The following is a 17,151-nucleotide window of genomic DNA, read 5'->3' as shown; positions in this document are numbered from 1 at the left end:
GCTTCAATAGCCTCATTACACGGCAGAAACTCGGGGACACGATTCTCTTAGGGTCACGGAAAACATTCGCATGAGCCGAAATTTTCTGTGATAGAAACAGACAATAAACTGAATCCATGCAGCGAGTCGGATCTGGAAAAATTAAAAAGAATGATAGGGGAAAAAGAAACAAACAGAAATTCACTTCTCAGGGCGCATCGACTTCGTCTGTATCGTGGAGACTCCACTAATTATGTTAGCCTGACGATGCAATGTAGTCACGAGGTAAATCAGCGCCGGGTGTCGGCCGTCCTCGACAACGGGGTGGTCATGTGCAACTTGATCAGGTTGGCATTTGACATGCACCTGCCAGCACAACGTTTTGTCCCAGCAGCCGTTGCCCAGACTATCATGAGCGAATAGATACTGTAACAAAAATTTAAACATAGTAGTTAATGGTCTAGTGGTAAGCGTAAGAAGCGGAAGGAGAGAGAGAGAGAGATAATGACAGAAACGTGGCAGCGAGAAATGACGCGCGGCCACTGAAGTATGTCAACCACCACGATGTATACAGTCAAACCTTTTACGTTCCGCGTCGGTCTGCCTGCGTGTTACCCCACCGAAGCCAGTAATAGCATCTCGTTAAGCGGCCCCGTCACAGGTAGGATGCAAACAACCGCTGCTCTTTCGCAAGCTGTCGACGTCGGGAGCGCAGCAGATGCATCAGACCAAACCATTAACAGCGGATTGCAAGTCGCCCGCGGCTTAACCGACCGGGCGATCGAGTGAGCTCTACTTCCCAGCGCAGAAACTTACGACCATTCGGGCGATACGGACGCGGTCGGGCGACGAGCAGCTGCTCTCAGCGAACGACTGCATTGCAGTCATCCGCCTCGGAGTGCTGCCGGTGCAAAAAAGATACGACGTGACTATCGTCGTGCCCAGCGATGGAAGGAGGGAGGGAAGCGGTGCAGAAGCACGCGTTCCAGTGGAAACACGCCAAAACAGCTTCAATAACAACCCGCTGCCCCCGCGAACGGGCAAGTGAACGCCATCAAGGACACTCGAAGCAGAAGGCTTCGCGCGAGTGGCTCCTCGAAGGCACTAGGCGCGCGCCCTCCCAAATGCGGCGCACTCCGCAGTGCAGAGATCGCGCGCTGCTGCGCTCCGGTGGCACAAGGAGATTAGCAATCGTGCCGCCGCTTTGGCGATGCAAGACAAGTCGGCCCGTCCCTCCCCTCTTCTCGTGTGTTTTTTTTTTTTTTTCTTTTTTTTTTTTTGCGCCAAAAGCAGTTTGTATTCCACCACATTGCGATAAGGGCGGCGGCGCAATACAGCAGGCAGCGCTCGTATCCCGCGGTGGCGGCGGGCAAGCAAGCCTCGACAAGCCCGACCGGCCGCTGCCGGAGAGGCAGCAGCCCCTCATGCGGCGAATCGGCGCTCTTCCCCAGATGCACCCTTTCTCTTCCTTCGCCCATATGGTCAAGGCCAGAGGAGTCACGGTCCCAGACGAGCGAGGCAGCGCAACCCCCCCCCCCCCCCCCGCATATCTGCATGAGGAGGCTCGTTCGCCGCTGGTTGCAGCAGCAGCGTGCGGGCCCACGTAATTGGGCACGCGGTTAACACGAAGTCCCCGCCGGGGGCACGCACGACACGCGCTGCAGAGCAGCCGGATCGCCGCCCGTCCACCCGCCACAACGCCGGGGCCAAGGGCAGGGCGTCGTGGTGTTGGTGTGGCGAATTCGCCCTCCGGTCTGCAACAAGAATCATTGCCACAAACCGCTAGGCCCCTTGCTGCGCGTGCAACCGGTCTCTATTGCGCGCCATCCTTACGCAACTTTCGCTCGTCGGCGGACAACAAGCGTCCTGCAAGCAATTTGTTTACTCCCCCATCATTTCACTCGCTGTTACAAGACGAATAAACGAGACGACGCGGTGTAATCAGCTCGGCACACAACAATCAGCTTATGCATATGGCTTACGCCACGTTATCATTGTTCCTGTTCACCAAGATCCCCGCATAATCGAGCCCAGAGAAGGGAAGCTTCCACCGTTGTCGTTCGCTCCCCTGCGGTGCGGCGTCTCGGGTGACCGGTGGCTGAGCGCGAGTCGACATTCGCCTACAGGCGCGAAACGAACGGGCTCCCTCGAGAGCGAAGAGACCGCCTCTGTAAATACACCTGCTGCATCTCCCGGCTTCATTGACTCTCTTCCTCTCTGTCGCCGGCTTTGCACAATCGGGGCCGGCGCGTGAAGCACTACACAATAAAGAGAAGCGTAGCCGAGAGAGAGAGAGAGACTCCGTTGCGACACACGTACGGACTATTCTTTACCGCCCCTCCCCCGAGCTCCTCTCGACAGAGGAGCTATTAATTGCGTTTCCCTGTACTTCCCATCTGCAGTGATGCCCCGGGCGGACGTTCCTCGAGCGCACCCAGCTGGTTTGCGCAAGCGGGGGTGCCTTTCGCCAAGCCAGGCCATCGCGCCGCTGCGGACGGTCGTTTGCACGCTAAAGGGCGAACGGCTCCGCGGATGGACATGGTGCACTCGCAATGGGAAACCACGCGAGCTGGCCCGCCACCGTTCGAGCACAAGCGCGAACATGGCGGGCCGGGCAGGGAGAAACGTAATGGACGTTTTGTCGTCGACGAAGCGCAGCACTGTTAAGGCAGGGTGCGACGAAAAAACGCGAGCGAAATGTTGAGCAGATCGACAAGGCCGAATATTCTGACAGACCTGTCTGGTTTAGGTTCATTATAGGAAGTGATCGAAGTATAACCTAACGAAAACTGGCATTCGATGCAGCCAACCTTTTTTTTTTTTTTTTTTCACAAGCATGCGTACAAAAAACATATGCTCCGTTGGATTCTAGGTTACAATGACTCACATTCTTCGAGCTACGGCCAAACCTCTTTGAAGAAAAAAAGGCGGGTGCCACCATCTACCAGTATACAGTCAAAAGTCGAAGCGCTTGCTACTATTGCTTGTTATTCAGGGGAATGCGAAGACACCCATGTATCTCGAGTTAGGTCAAAGCCAGCCTGGGGCCCTCCAGGATGAATGCTGCATGAAGATTGTCGCTAGGAAGGGGGGGGGGGGGGGGGGGTAATGCTAAGGAAGGCTCAAACGAAGGACAACGGCCACTCTGACGTGGGAAATGAATTAGCCCCTTTACAAGCCTCATTAGCTATCATAAGCCAATATTCGGTAACTGAGCTCGCCGTCTATATGCATTTCCGGTGACTTTGCACTAATTACAAAACGGAAAGTGAGAATGATCCAGTAATATTGGCTGTAGGCTGGACCTCTTCAATTCCACAACAAATGCCAGTATAACGATTCTGTTCAGCCAATTCCATTCATCTCGCGCACCGCTGCCCACAAGTCGATTCCAGCGATAACGTGCGCGTAGCGCTGCTCGGGAGACGCAGAACGAATAAGAATAGCATTACAAAATAGCAGTTTTAATTATTCCGGCAGAACTCTCCATCGTAGGATCGCGCCGTTTGATAGAGGGTTTCCGTGATGCTCGACGTTCTTGCCTTTTACACAAACTGAACGCTCTAATAGCAGCAAGCAGCTGCGACCGCGCCAGCCACTTTCGTTGAAACCATTGCGTAAGTCGTCGCGCGAATGATTAGCGCGAAATGCCAGAGCCGCCTACTTTAAAAAAAGATTTAAAAAAATCGTAATACTGAAAGGAGGACACCTGACGGGTGTGAGCGCACGCACCTTCTTACTAAATCGAGGCATGCGACAAATCGCTGGCGAGAGGCAACCACTCGGAAAGGGGTATAACATCGCTTCGGCCCTTCTTTCTCTGGATGCAGTTGGCCAATCGCGACGCCGATGATGCCACCCAACCGCAGCTATGGAAGGGGGCGGAGACGGGCGCTTAAGCACACCTCTGTAGAGCATTTGATGGGATCGCTTCACCTGCGCCGCTGATAAAGAAACAGCGCGCGGCTACAGGCCAATAGCGATAGGGCTCGCGGTGCATCCCGAATCGCCGACCGGCTGAGCCGGCCGCTTCAAGACGTTGGGTCCCAGTTCAGCAAGGCCGCCCCGTTGCAACAAGGCTTGGTTCGGCTGTACAATGCAACAAGCCCACCAATAAGAGTTCGCCCATGATGCCCTTAGCCACCAATCTATATACAGCAGATTTGAGAACGCTCCTGCTGGAGCGGTGTCTGCGCAGTACATAAAATAATCGCGTGGGTAGCGGAAGAATCATGTGAGCCAAACAAAACACAAATAATGTGTAGTACAGAATAACGAACTCATCAGAGCCGTTGTAAGGAAAGCGCTTCAGAAAGGCGTACATTTTGACATCCTAATATTGTGCTGCTTATTTTTCACTAGTTCTAAAGGCAACAATGATATGGAATACAAGCGCAATTTATATCGATCTATCTTCGGCACCAGCCTTCTAAAACACGACGCTGCCTTTAGACCTGGCAAAAAATAATCGAAACGTCGAATTTCGAACTACTGTCACCATTATTAAATTAACCATTTTTAAATTAAACACACGAAACCGCCGAGGCAAAGGCGTCCCGATTAAGCTAATGCTTTCTAGTTCATCTGCATGCCACAGGTGGCGCACGGAATACTGGACTTCGGTTTTATTATTTACTCAGGCATGCTGCTTCCCGAGACGAGGCCTGAGCAAGACAACGTTGCCACTGGTGGATTATTAAACTAGTAAAATGGCCGAAATAGCAAAGGATCTCGTTCGCGATAACTGATTGCCATTAATCACAGTCGGACCCTCCAATACGACGCTTGAAATCGCGAGTGCGCGGTGGCTTTTCTTACTAGTAGCTCGGGCTCACGAACTGCTCAGTGAAAACGAGCCCTGGAGTCGAATTCAGTTATATTTTCGTTCGTACGAAGTGCTCGTCATTAGCTCCTGCCTTCCAATAATATCATGTTCGTTAACGTGATATTTCGGCGCCTGTTCTTACGAACCTATGTGGCGTGTACGAACTCACTCGGTAACCACGAGTCCTGCAGTCGAATTCACGAACATTTTCGTTCGTATACGTAGTGTTTGACATCAGCCGGCAGCCTTCGCTATTACGATTGGTCGGCGGTTGTTCTTAAGAACAGTTGTGGCGCACACGAAACGCTTCGCGAACACGAACCCCGCTCGTTACGCCCACGCGCCGCTCGGGGGCCTCGCGAACGGCGTCATTATCGCACGCCGGCAACGGTACCCATACACGAGATCCTTACGAGTAAAAAGGAAAAAAAAAAAAAAAAGAAAGGAAAAAAAAAGCGATCCGATCGTACAGAGGCAACGCATTTTCGTCGTCCGGCGACGTAGTCCTAAATATAATTCCTCCTTTCCCATCACAGCAGCGGGGCCGCAAAGCCCCCCAAATGACAGCGTTACCGAAGGCGGCGGCGGAGGCTGATTGCAGACGATTACGCCCTCTCTCGATTCCCTGAGGCGGCAAGATGGCGGCGGCAGCCCATTCCAGCGCTCCTTTCTCTTGGTCGGTGGCGCAACGCTTGCGCCGCAGCCGCCACCAGAGAGCCGGAGGAGGAACAGCGGAGACTCGAAATTACCGCGCCGCCGGCAGCTTCGAAGGAAGCAGAGGAAGAGAGCGTACCCCTCTCGGAGCGCGACTGACCTCAATCGTCAGCGACGCCGCATATTCTCTCTGACGCTGCGCCACACGATGGAATGGGAGACTCTCTTTCACTGCCGCAAGCATTTATAATGAGAGAAAAAAAGAGAGTTGGAGAAGAAGAAGAAGAAGAAGAAGAAAGAAAAGCAAGAACTATTCGGGCTGCCTTTATTTCAAGGCGGAATGGACAAAAAAAAAAAAAGAAAGCGATCGCAAAACGGCTAAAAGAAAAGCGAACCAGACCTTAATGGCCCACTTATGGGCGCAGTCCCTGTCTGCTGCTTACGTCAGTCGGCCACCGCCTTTGCATCGGATGAACCAAGAATGTGCGTTAGATCGTAAGCACAAAACGGTCGTCGTAAGATGCAATCGAGCGGCGCATTCGTTAATGCTAATGTTGTTTAATACTTCGCCCTTCAAAATTTTCCTAGCCGACATCAACAATTATAAGCTCTCTCGCGAGAACTAATAAGCGTAACGAAAGCCCGAGCTGGCATCTAATAACCAGTGACCGCTTCTACAAAAGCCACGGGCGCGCATGAACGCCCAGAGGCTTTGAGTGTTCCTTTTATATTGCCTCGAGGGAGGTAGTTTTGTGTGCAGCTTTGAAACTTGTTACCTCGCACACATTCAGATGATAAAGTTCCCTCTATAGCTTTCAAGTATGCATTCAATGGTAGGAAGCGTGGAGTAACCTCCTGCAGGGTGTGACAAGGCATTTAATACTACTATACTAATAGTAATACTTCATTCAACAATGTTAAAAAGACACTGTTAAAAGCCTAATTTCTTTATTATACAGGACACTAAGAGGCTCAAAATAGTTTCTTGTTAACCAAAATTATTACTCGCGACAGGCTTGCGTTAAGAACATCCTGATGACCATGGCAGCTATGCCGAAAATGCTCTTGAGATTAATAAAATACCGAGGGCTCATATTCACAAAACAAAACGCGTACGCCCGAATTATGTGTAAGAGCAAATTCCAGCCAATCCTGATGCTGGACATATTATTATCCAAGGCAGCCGGCCAATAGCAAAGAGCACTTACGAACGCAAAGCTTCGCGAATTCGGCTTGAGAAGAGCAAACGCAGCGCTGTGGCCAGTTGCAGGCAGCCGAGTGCACCAGGCAACAATTGTTACACTAACGAGTCAGTAGCGAACACGCAAGCACTTGGCGCGCGCGGATATCTATTCGCCGACGCAGCAGCATAAAGTGAAACAGCGCAACCTTATTGCATCCCACAGTGTCGAGGACGTCGACGAGAGCGAAGATAGCTCCGGCGGCAGCGGACCGCGTCGGTGGAGGTGCGCTGGCAGAGAGAGGCACGCGAGCGACGACAGTCGTCGGGGCAAGAAATCAGCCATGCAGAAAGGTCCCGGCCACGGTCGTTCGCTCCCGCCGCGGCTTCAATCAATAGGCGCGCGTGGTGCAGCAGCAGCCCTTTCCCCAGTTAGAGGACGACGACGCCGGACAGAGGGGACGGAACGGGGGAGAGGGAGGACGGCGGCTGTTTTTTCCGATGCCGCTTTCGGACTGAGGTAACCCTGCCGGTCGGGAATACAATGGAGAGCGACACGGCTCTTCCTCACGAAGCTCTCTCTATTACAGCCGAAGAGGCAGCGGGCGCTGATGGCACCGAGAGGCGGCTGGAGAGCTAGCTATATTCCGGGCATCGGCGAATTCCGCCGCATTGTCGGCTCTGAAATGCCGCAGAGAGCTGCTACAGTGAGCGGCTCAAAATGGCCCCCGTTACAGAATTTGGTAACACCATGTCGGAATTCGACAATGTCCAGACAGAATAGCAACCCTGGTTAGCATGCAAGCAAAGCAAAAAAAAAAAAAAATGAAAGAAAGAATTGGCAGAAAGATCACTATCATCACTGTATGCAAAGCAGCAATGCTATAGTGTCTGTACGCACAACGCTGAAAGTAACAACGCTGCTCTCGTCTTTGCAGGGAAACGCACTGCGCGTCTCGGTGAAGACCTCCACGCGCTGACCGCGCATGCACCGTCGAGCGTGACAGCACGGCGGCGCCGACGGCGCGATCGCGTCTCGAGGGTCAGTATAACTGCTATCGCAATAACACGAAAGCGAGCCGGGCTACTGAGCCGTCTCACGCAAGAACTGTCGTAGGCTTTTGGAATTGAGATCACTTCATACTCTGCTGGTGAGCATGTAGTGTGACCATTCGCCTGCCTGCTAGCACGGCCGCGCTGGCAGTCTAGCAGCCGTTACTAAAGGCAAGAAATCGAAACATTCAACTCCACGGACTATGAGAGACTTCGGAGGAGTTCAGACATGGGGACGTTTGCCGGACACAGTGCTGTCAAGGAGAAGTTGCTAATACATCGACAGGGCGCCCGGCGTGTGGGTGATAGGAGTACAGGCAGTGAGGTAAGGGAATCGAGTGGTTAAGAACCCACACCAACTCGCGGGTTCTTCCTGGCAACCGGTAAACTTACATTTAGGCAAAAGGTACACATACGCATGTGATGGAATGTGCCAAAGTATACGCGGGACGCAGTTGGGGTAAGTACACTGCACGTAAGCTCGGCCCACTTTTAAAGGGAACGCACGAGTCCAGAGCATGTGCGATATTTTTTCCTCTGGCATAAGTACAATCACCTGGTTTTGTAGCAGATGACGGGTGATTGGTAGCGCTGGCATTTTATGTGCACCTTTGTGTAGTGCACTGACATTGCTTTAGCCGACACTTGCAGCTGAGGCGTCAGAAAAATTGCCGCGCATTAGAATGTTCCCGTATACAGTATTGACCTGTACACGGAGAGTTTGCGCGCAACTGAATTACAGCAACCGCCGTATCTATGAATGGAAGGCGCGGTATGTGTCGGAATCTAGCTGCCGGTAATTTATGTGCACTTACAGTTCGCACATTCCTGTCAATTTATTACTGCCCTCGTCAATACGATGAGTGCAAGGAAAGATCAGCGCGTTTTCGGTCCACGCAAGGGCCGTTGAAATGGAGCCGCTATCTACTGCGATTTTGTCGCTGGACATTTCAGCTACCTAGAACACCATAGCTTACACTGAAAGCAGATTGTACGTTTGTAGAAGAACAGCCATCTCAGTGCTCAATTCGACACACTATGGTTCCATCGGGAACGCAGACAAATATAACTTAAGAGGGTGACAGAATAAAAACGGATTCAAAAACCATCGGGAACAAAAATTACTTCGATTACCGCGGCAATTCAGCTCAGCTCTTCCACCTGCCCGCAAGACGTTTCAGTACAGTCGTGTACCGACTATAATAGTGTCCAAAGATATCATTGAACAGATAATACATGCACCGAGTTATTCACGTTGTGTCTAAATCCGGCAGAGGGAATTTGGAAACTCTGGAAGCAATTGACTGATGGCGTGGCAACTGCACCGAAGACGGAGCGCACCCTACCTCGTAGTTCGGGATAAGGACAAAGGTCAGCGAAGCCCTTCGGTTGCACTAAAGGTCAACCGTTCGAAACGCCGCCTAGTTGTGAAGTCGTTGGCTGCTGCACTCGGAGGTAGGCGGGGCTTTGTAGTTTTATTCTTAGCTCATCTCCTCTGCCCCAAGGGAGGGCCATGAACAGAAACAGTGCTATATATGTGCAAATACTGCGCTGAAATTAAACACAATGCAAGTTTCTTTAAATCGGCAGTCGATGCCTCCACGAAACTCTCCCGTTCACTCATTTCGATGAATGGGTTACGTTGAAACGCAGATTCAGTCGATCACCAGAAGAGAAAAAGCTAATAAAATCAAGAGAAAGTGTTGGCATTGCGCAAACGCAGTTTTTTCGCGTGAGCGCTCGTTCGGAAGGGAAGGCTTTCGCATAATGTTCGTGTGCATTCCATAGGCTTCGCCCGCTGCGGGACGATCAGAAGCGACACGCGGCGGCGGCCGCACGAGCGAGGGCCGGCGGGCACCTGTCACTCTTGACCGGGCTCTCGCGCCAGCGTCGTTAGCGGGGCCGCGCAATCCAGCGCAGCGCAGCTTGTTTTCGTAAGTCCGTCTCCAATGGATCAGGTTGTCTCTGATGCAGCTGTCGCCGATGGCAGTCTGGACAACCGGTCGGACGCGTTTGACAGGGAACACTGAGGCGCGCATGCAAAAAGCCAAAGAGAGGGAAGAAAAAAAAAAAAAGCGAGAATGACTCGGCGAAGCGAAGAATCTGGGTTCCACGAGAGAGAGAGAGCGGGGGCCCGATTGCATCAGAACCGGGCCGAACCTACAAAAGCAGGTCAGCGGCTCCCGGCGGCAGCTCCCACGAGGGGCTGCACGGATGGCACGGCACTGACCAAAACATCCTTGCCGGGAGGCGGAGACGGGCGTCGGATGAGCCGATCTACGGGAGTGGGGGGCAAACGTCGCGTACATGACAACTCTCGTGCAATGCCCCAGACGCGGCATAAGCGCGCACAGCGACGACGGTGTATTACGCGGCAGCACGATAACCTAAAGCCCGGCGACTGAGGCCCGCGATAGCTGGCCTGGAAAGAGACCAAGGTAGATTTCGGTGGGGAGAGCGCGGCCCCAGAATGAGGCCGCGACGCGTAAGCGAATCGATAAGGCAAGCCCACCGGCCTTCCACACACAACAACGCCGTGGTGGCGGTGGTCGTGACCGTTCGGGGACAGATTGCACGGCCCGCGAGGGGGAAAGGCTTCTCTGAGGGGTGGCGAGGCTCGCAGGGCGAACACACGCCGTCGCGCGTGGGGCAGGGTGCCGCTTGCGGACGACCGCCGCCTGCGCCGGGTGCTAGCTCCGGGGCCGGCGTGTGGGAGCCGCGCCCGGGCAAAGAAAAAGGGCCCGAAACTGGGGCGCCCCCAGGGTGCTCCCCAAGCCCGCAGACGACGGCAACACAGAGCTTGGGCGCATGCGCACACGGCACGACCTTCCGAGGGGTCACCCACTGCGACTGACCGGCCTTCAAAATTAGGGTCAGCCACCGCGAGTGTCGCGCTCCCTCGCGTTACATCACCGGCGGGGCTCACCGACAGCGCGCGAGCAGCGGGAAAAGAAACACCGGCAGAGGAACACGGATGGAAGAAGCCGCCATGTGCGCGCACGGACCGACGACGGTGGGGACACTTACCCTGGCACCCAGTGGCGACGGGGTCCGCACGCCGCTGCTCGACGGAGTAGCTCGCCGCGCGAGGACACACACCAAATCCCGGGCAACGGACGATGCGAGAGCGGCCGTAGGCCTAAACCGAGAACCCGCTCGCTCGACGTCGCAAACGCACAACACAGCACGCTTATTCCAAGCCGGCAGTCGCTGCTGATCGAGGTTGCCGCACGGGTCGTAGTCCAGACTGGCTGCTGTTTCAAGCCGCGGGCAGGCTCGGAATAAAAAAATAAAAGAGGAGGGGGAAGGGCTTGCCGCCGTCGAGCTCGCGGCCGCGCTGCTGCACGCCCAGCACTTTTCCACGGCGATGGCTTGGGGCGGCAGCCTAAGTAGGGCAAGCGCGTTCAGCCAATCGCAGAGCCGCACACGAGCTCAGCGGCGCCCCGCGGACGCCGCACCAACTAGGCCTCTGTGGCAGCGGGGCAGTGCTACTGCAGCGCCGCCGCAACATGGCACAGTGGCCATGGCACCGGCGGTTGCAGACGACGCCGCCGGGTACAACGCCCGCGCGGCTCGAAGAAGAAAGTGCTCGGCGCCCGCGGCGAAGGCTATTTGCGATGCGCCGTTTCCTTTCTGCCGCTGCTCGTAAACAAATCGAGCGCGTTACGACCCGGAGCGTGTTCATATTGACGTCTTCTGCTTGGTCATTATCATGATGGCCACGAAGTACGGTGAAAGTAGAATGGGGTTTTGTTTTCTTTCATTTTCTTTTGGTCAAATAACTTTTCGGGTACATTTTGCTGCTGAGGCAGTTTGCCTTGCAATTAGAATTTTCTGGCAAATAAATTTTCTGCAAGTTAAAAAAAGCACGTTTTCCTCTATCTGTTCACTTTATGAGCCCAATAATAAATGACACAAAGCAACTCATTTGACACACTCAGCCGATTGGTAAATTGAGAATCAGCATGCATAGCCATTAATGAAGAAAAATGGTATAAGTCGCAAGTAACCTGCGATGTGAATGTTATTAAACATCAGTAAATACTTTATTGAGTACAGAAAGGAGCCCACACATTTTGTCGCAGGCACTTCGCACTGACATTCGACACAGTTAAAGCACTTTCCAACTGTTTCACGCAAGGCGGATTTATTTTCCCACGTAATACCATCGTCACGTATACACTTCTAATCTCGATCGGAGCCGATCCGGATCGAGTGTTGCTACACGGTCTTGCGGGATCCCGATCCGGACAATCACGATCCGAGAATCGCGATCAGGCCCCTTAATCGCGTTCGCAGGCTGACGTATGCGCCCTCTAGCGCAGTATTCTGAAAACGCTATAAAGAAAGCCGGCAGATCCCACGCCCTATGGGAATCGATGTTATGCGAAGCAGTGTGCGGGGAGCCTACCAAGTTAATGAAAGGACCATGAGAGCACCAAGACGTAGGCGGCTCTTTCATGACCTACATGACACGCGTGTCATGACAGTGTAGTCATGATATGTCATAGTGGAGTCCCTTTAGCTACACCTAAGAGACCTTAAGGTGAAAGCCTTACTCAAGCTCATGACTATGACTTTACCACCATCATTTAGTGTTTCCTTCCCTTAGTAACTACATGAGAACCCATTTCAGTGGCTTTTGAGAGTTAATCTTTTTTTTCGCTGAGTCATTGACGTTTGTTCTGAGTCATGCTCATGACTATGACTTCTACCCCCATCATTTAGTGTTTCCTTCTCTTAGTACCCACGTCCGAACCCATTCCAGTGGTTTTTGAGTGTTAATTTTTTTTCGTCGAGTCATTGTTATTTTTGCGGAGTCATGCGCATGACTATGACTTTTACCAGCATCCTGTAGTGTTTCCTTCACTTAGTACCCACGTCCGAACCCGTTTCGATGGTTTTTGAGTGTTAATCTTTTTTCGCTGAGTCATTCTCATTTTTTATCAGTCATGGTCATGAATATGACTTCTACCATTATCCTTTAGTGTTTCCGTCACTTTGTAGCCATGTCAGAATCCATTTCAGTGGCTTTTGAGTGTTAATCTTTTTTCGCTGAGTCATTGTAATTTATGCTGAGTCATGCTCATGACTATGATTTCTATCATCATTCTTAGTGTTTCCTTCACTTAGTGCCCACGTCCGAACCCATTTCAGTGGTTTTTGAGTGTTAATCTTTTTCGCTGGGTCATTATCATGACCTGCATGACACGCATGTCATGAGATTTATGTCATGACCTACCACTTATGTTCGTCATACACTCCTGTTATACTATGCCAATTTTGGTACCTGCCAAGTTAACGAAACGACCATGACAGCACCAAGACGTAGGCGGCTGTTTCATGACCTACATGACACACATGTCATGACATTCATCTAATGACATATCATTTATGTTCGTCATATACCCTTGTCATAGCAATAGCGCACCCAGGATCTCTGCCAGGGGAGGGTTGACAGTTTGCCAATACCATCTAAACAGCACTAATTTCAATTTCTTCACGGCAAATTGTCAAAAAATGCGCTTTTTGCGAGTGTGCAGACGATTGCGCGTCTTACATCTAAGGTTCAGTACTCAAATGCGCAAGGAAAGAAAAGGGGTTAAACAAAAGGGGGGTTACGTCGGCCTCAGGGGGGGGGGGGGTTACAACCCCCCTTCCCCCCTGTCGGTGCGCCACTGTGTCATAGTATGCCAATTTTGGTACATACCAAGTTAACGAAATGACCATGCATGAGAGCACAAAGTCATAGGCGGCTAGATAGATAGATAGATAGATAGATAGATAGATAGATAGATAGATAGATAGATAGATAGATAGATAGATAGATAGATAGATAGATAGATAGATAGATAGATAGATAGATAGATAGATAGATAGATAGATAGATAGATAGATAGATAGATAGATACTGTCAAAGTAGCAAATGTTCGCCAAGAAATTCTTCACATTTAAAAGTTAAGGCAGCTCATTAAAAAAAATTTAACATATTTTTAACAGCAATAGTAAGCTCTAAAATTGAAATAGTGTTCAAATTTAACTTTAGTTTGCAAATTTGCATTTGTAGCCAAGGCATTATGCAGTTCTGAGAGTTCAGCAGACGACAATAACTCGATCCGGATCGTTGGACCGAGTAACAACGACCATTGTTGATCGCGATCAAGAAATCCGATCCGTATCGGCCCCGATCGCGATCAGAAGTATACGTGTGACACCGGTATAAGATTTCAATATAGATCCCTGCTAAGAACTTTTTTGTACACGAGAACTGTTCCGGTATAATAGATTATATTTCAAATAGAATTGTATAATTCGTGTTTATCTCAACGTGTTCCAATCCCAAGATGTACGATTACTCAGTAGAAACGTAAAAGCTAACTTTGTGTATTTTTTTTTATTATTATTATTTTTTATGGCTTCAAGCGGCATGCGCTTGTAAGGGCCATTTGTGAGCCCCATAACGATTACTGCCTCCATTGTAAACGGCTCTTTATGGTTTCGTCCGAACGAACAGAGGCCGAATTAGCAATTCCTATCGTTCGCAAGTGCTGTTTGTTATTGGCTTGGTGGCCTTCGCTTATAGTATGTCCAACGACATCACGATTGTATAGCATCTGTTCTTACGAACAGTTCTGGCGTAACAACATTTCTCCGAATACGAGCCCATGCAGATCACTATTAAAAACCGTGTTTTTCTACGCACACAACGCAGCGAATAGCATGACAGGGCTACATAACGCATAACGTGTTGTATGACCGACCAGTTTCACTAAAGTCAAAGTAGCAACACATCAGTAAGAAAGATTTTCATCGCACGACCTGTGGGCGTCGATGAATGTGTTTCAAGGACTGATAACACGCAACTCTGTATTATGTGGCAACATTATGAGATACTGTATCTCTCCGTAGTGCATATCTGTAATATAATCACTACTATACCCCATCCCCACTGATTATCATCAACCATAGTACCTGTTGCACAATATGCACTAGGCCAAGTACTAAGTCACGGCGGACTTAAGGGGCTCAGTTCCTAAAGCTTGTCGTTCGTAAATGCTTATTGGTCCGGATAATGTAACTATTCTACTCCAATGCTATTCATTCTCACGCTTCGTCAGTGGCCCAGGCGGCGCTCCACCCGTGTTATCGCCGCGATTGGCCGGTCGTGAACGGTGAACGGTTTTTGTGAACACATTTATCTGAAGCAAAAATGTGATTTGCCCACGATGAAGGCGCAGCGCATCAATGTGATTGAGACGGAAATGCGTCCGGTCAGTATGCACTTCAACAACTAGCCACTGCCCACTTCATTGGCACCCGGTGTATCCGTTCCTTCGGTGTGCTCGACAGCCACTCGGGGACCGTATATGTACTCTTGCGCTATAATGGTTCGTTGGAGCAAATTCCGGCCAGTCCTAAGCGGGACATAATATTAGCCGGCCTACTGCAAAGATCGCTTAATTTACGAACAAAAAGGTTTCTGAATTCGGCTCCCGAATTTCGCGACCGCACACAGAAGACCGGGCCGACGCAAAGCCGTCCCTCTCACCACTTTTAGTTGGCGACGCGTCGACAGTCCGGGCAGGAAAAACAAATGTTCGACGAGCAGACGCGAAATCGGTCCAGTTCCTTTCACCTTGCACCACTGTAACTTCCTTATCGAAAGTGGCGATTTCAAGACGGGGACAAGAACAGCGCTAGGCCAATGCGGACAAAGCATGTTGCGGTACGGAGACAACGGATATACCCAATCACACCCGAAATTCAAAACAGCTCAAACGGAACAGATTGACGGTGCGGCATCGGTGGCAGGCTATACGTGCGCGCCCGTATCACGACTGTCAGTTGGCTGTCCGTTTCCGTCTCTTTCCATCTGCCTTTGGTATATATATATATATATATATATATATATATATATATATTATATATATCGCCACTGCCATGTTGTTTTGTCATTTCTGCAAACGCGGAACCGTGCTAATTGCGGTCTTTGTGTGGTGTGCGGATGCGAGACAGTCGCCTTTCTTAAGTTCTAGTTTTCATGTTATTTCAATACGCTATATACGACAGGGGGAGGCAGGTGAAAGGAATCGATAACAATATGGCATGTATTTTCGTTTTTTTTTTTCTGCCTTCTTTCCTATCGCGCCATCGGCTTAGTATAGCGATCGCTGTTGTATGGATGTTAACGCCTTCAGATTACTCGACACGTACGTATTGTCACGCGCACAAGGAACTGTCACGACGTAGTGACTTCATACTCCAGGTGAAATTTTCTGTTTTCGCGCCGCCGAACGCTGTATGTGCGAGTGAAAGGGCGCGAGGGACGCGCGCTTTCACAGGGAGTGAACGCACGGCGGAGAACAAACGCGCGTTCTGCGCCGTGCTCGCTTAAGGGCTGCAGAAGTAGGCGTCTCTTTTCTCCTTTACAATGACCATATATGTAGAGCAAACGCGCCTTCTTCAGACGCGCGAGAGTCCGTGGGGGAGGGGGAGGGAAGGGAGCCGACGTTTAGCTGCGGCACCAAGTGGCTATTTATATCAGAGGTTCCAGCAACAGTCACCAACGCCGCACGCATTTTGAGCTAACGCGGGCAAAACGCCGATGGCGTCGACAACAGTTCTGCGTGTTGTTGCTACCAAAGCCGCTCACCTTACTTCGTATGACATTGCTCTGTTGCTATCGCATTCATTGCTTCGCCCTTAGGGCGAAACTGTGACATTTTATTTCTGTGTAGGCTTTGATCCTCGTTCGACATGGTAGTGCGGTCGATACACATGAAGAAAAAAAAATTATTTATTGATCACTCACATTGATATAGATGGCACGCACGCCCTGTTACTAAATAAATAAACGAATTAACAAACAAATTAATTAATTAATTTAGAGATACTGCTGCTCTATATTAGAGCAATAGCAGGAGCGAAAAAAAGTGGAGATAATAAATGTGCAGTAAAAGCAAACACAAAAACAGAAAAGCTTGTCGTTTGTAAAATCTTTTTATTGCGATAGCAATTATAGGGACACTCAAAAGCAGATTTCTGCCGTCGCCGTCGCCGTCGCCGTGAGGTTCCGTATGACGTCAATGGAGATGAAATCGTCGCCGCGCGCCGCCGAACGCTGTATGTGCGAGTGAAAGAGCGCTATATATAGCACTGTAGCGCTAGGGACGCGCGCTTTCACGGGGAGTGAACGCACGGCGGAGAAGAAACGCGCGTTCTGCGCTGTGCTCCCTTAAGGGCTGCAGAAGTAGGCGTCTCTTTCCTCCTCTACAATCACCATATATGTAGAGTAAACGTACCTTCTTCCGACGCGCGAAAGGGTGTGGGGGAGGGGGGGGGAGGGGCAGGGAAGGGAGGCGACGTTTAGCTGCGGCACCAAGTGCCTATTTATATCAGAGGCTCCGGCAACAGTCACCAACACCGCACGCATTTTGAGCGAACGCGGGCAAAACGCCGG

General features: G+C 50.9%; 1 protein-coding gene across 1 annotated transcript in view; it reads right to left on the bottom strand.

Moving 5' to 3' along the window:
* LOC119442412 (ecdysone receptor) overlaps positions 1-11,060 on the bottom strand; it is a 149,722-nt gene extending 138,662 nt beyond the window's left edge. Inside the window, exon 1 of the mRNA XM_037707281.2 lies at positions 10,719-11,060. The gene's annotated coding sequence lies outside the window, so the exon portion shown is untranslated. The remainder of the gene's footprint in view (positions 1-10,718) is intronic.
* Between the last annotated feature and the right edge of the window lie 6,091 nt (positions 11,061-17,151).

This window comes from Dermacentor silvarum, chromosome 2, assembly GCF_013339745.2.
Source record: "Dermacentor silvarum isolate Dsil-2018 chromosome 2, BIME_Dsil_1.4, whole genome shotgun sequence".
NCBI classification, from domain to species: Eukaryota; Metazoa; Arthropoda; class Arachnida; order Ixodida; family Ixodidae; genus Dermacentor; species Dermacentor silvarum.
Note: the sequence above shows the minus strand (reverse complement) of the source record. Positions and strands in the feature narration are given on the sequence as shown.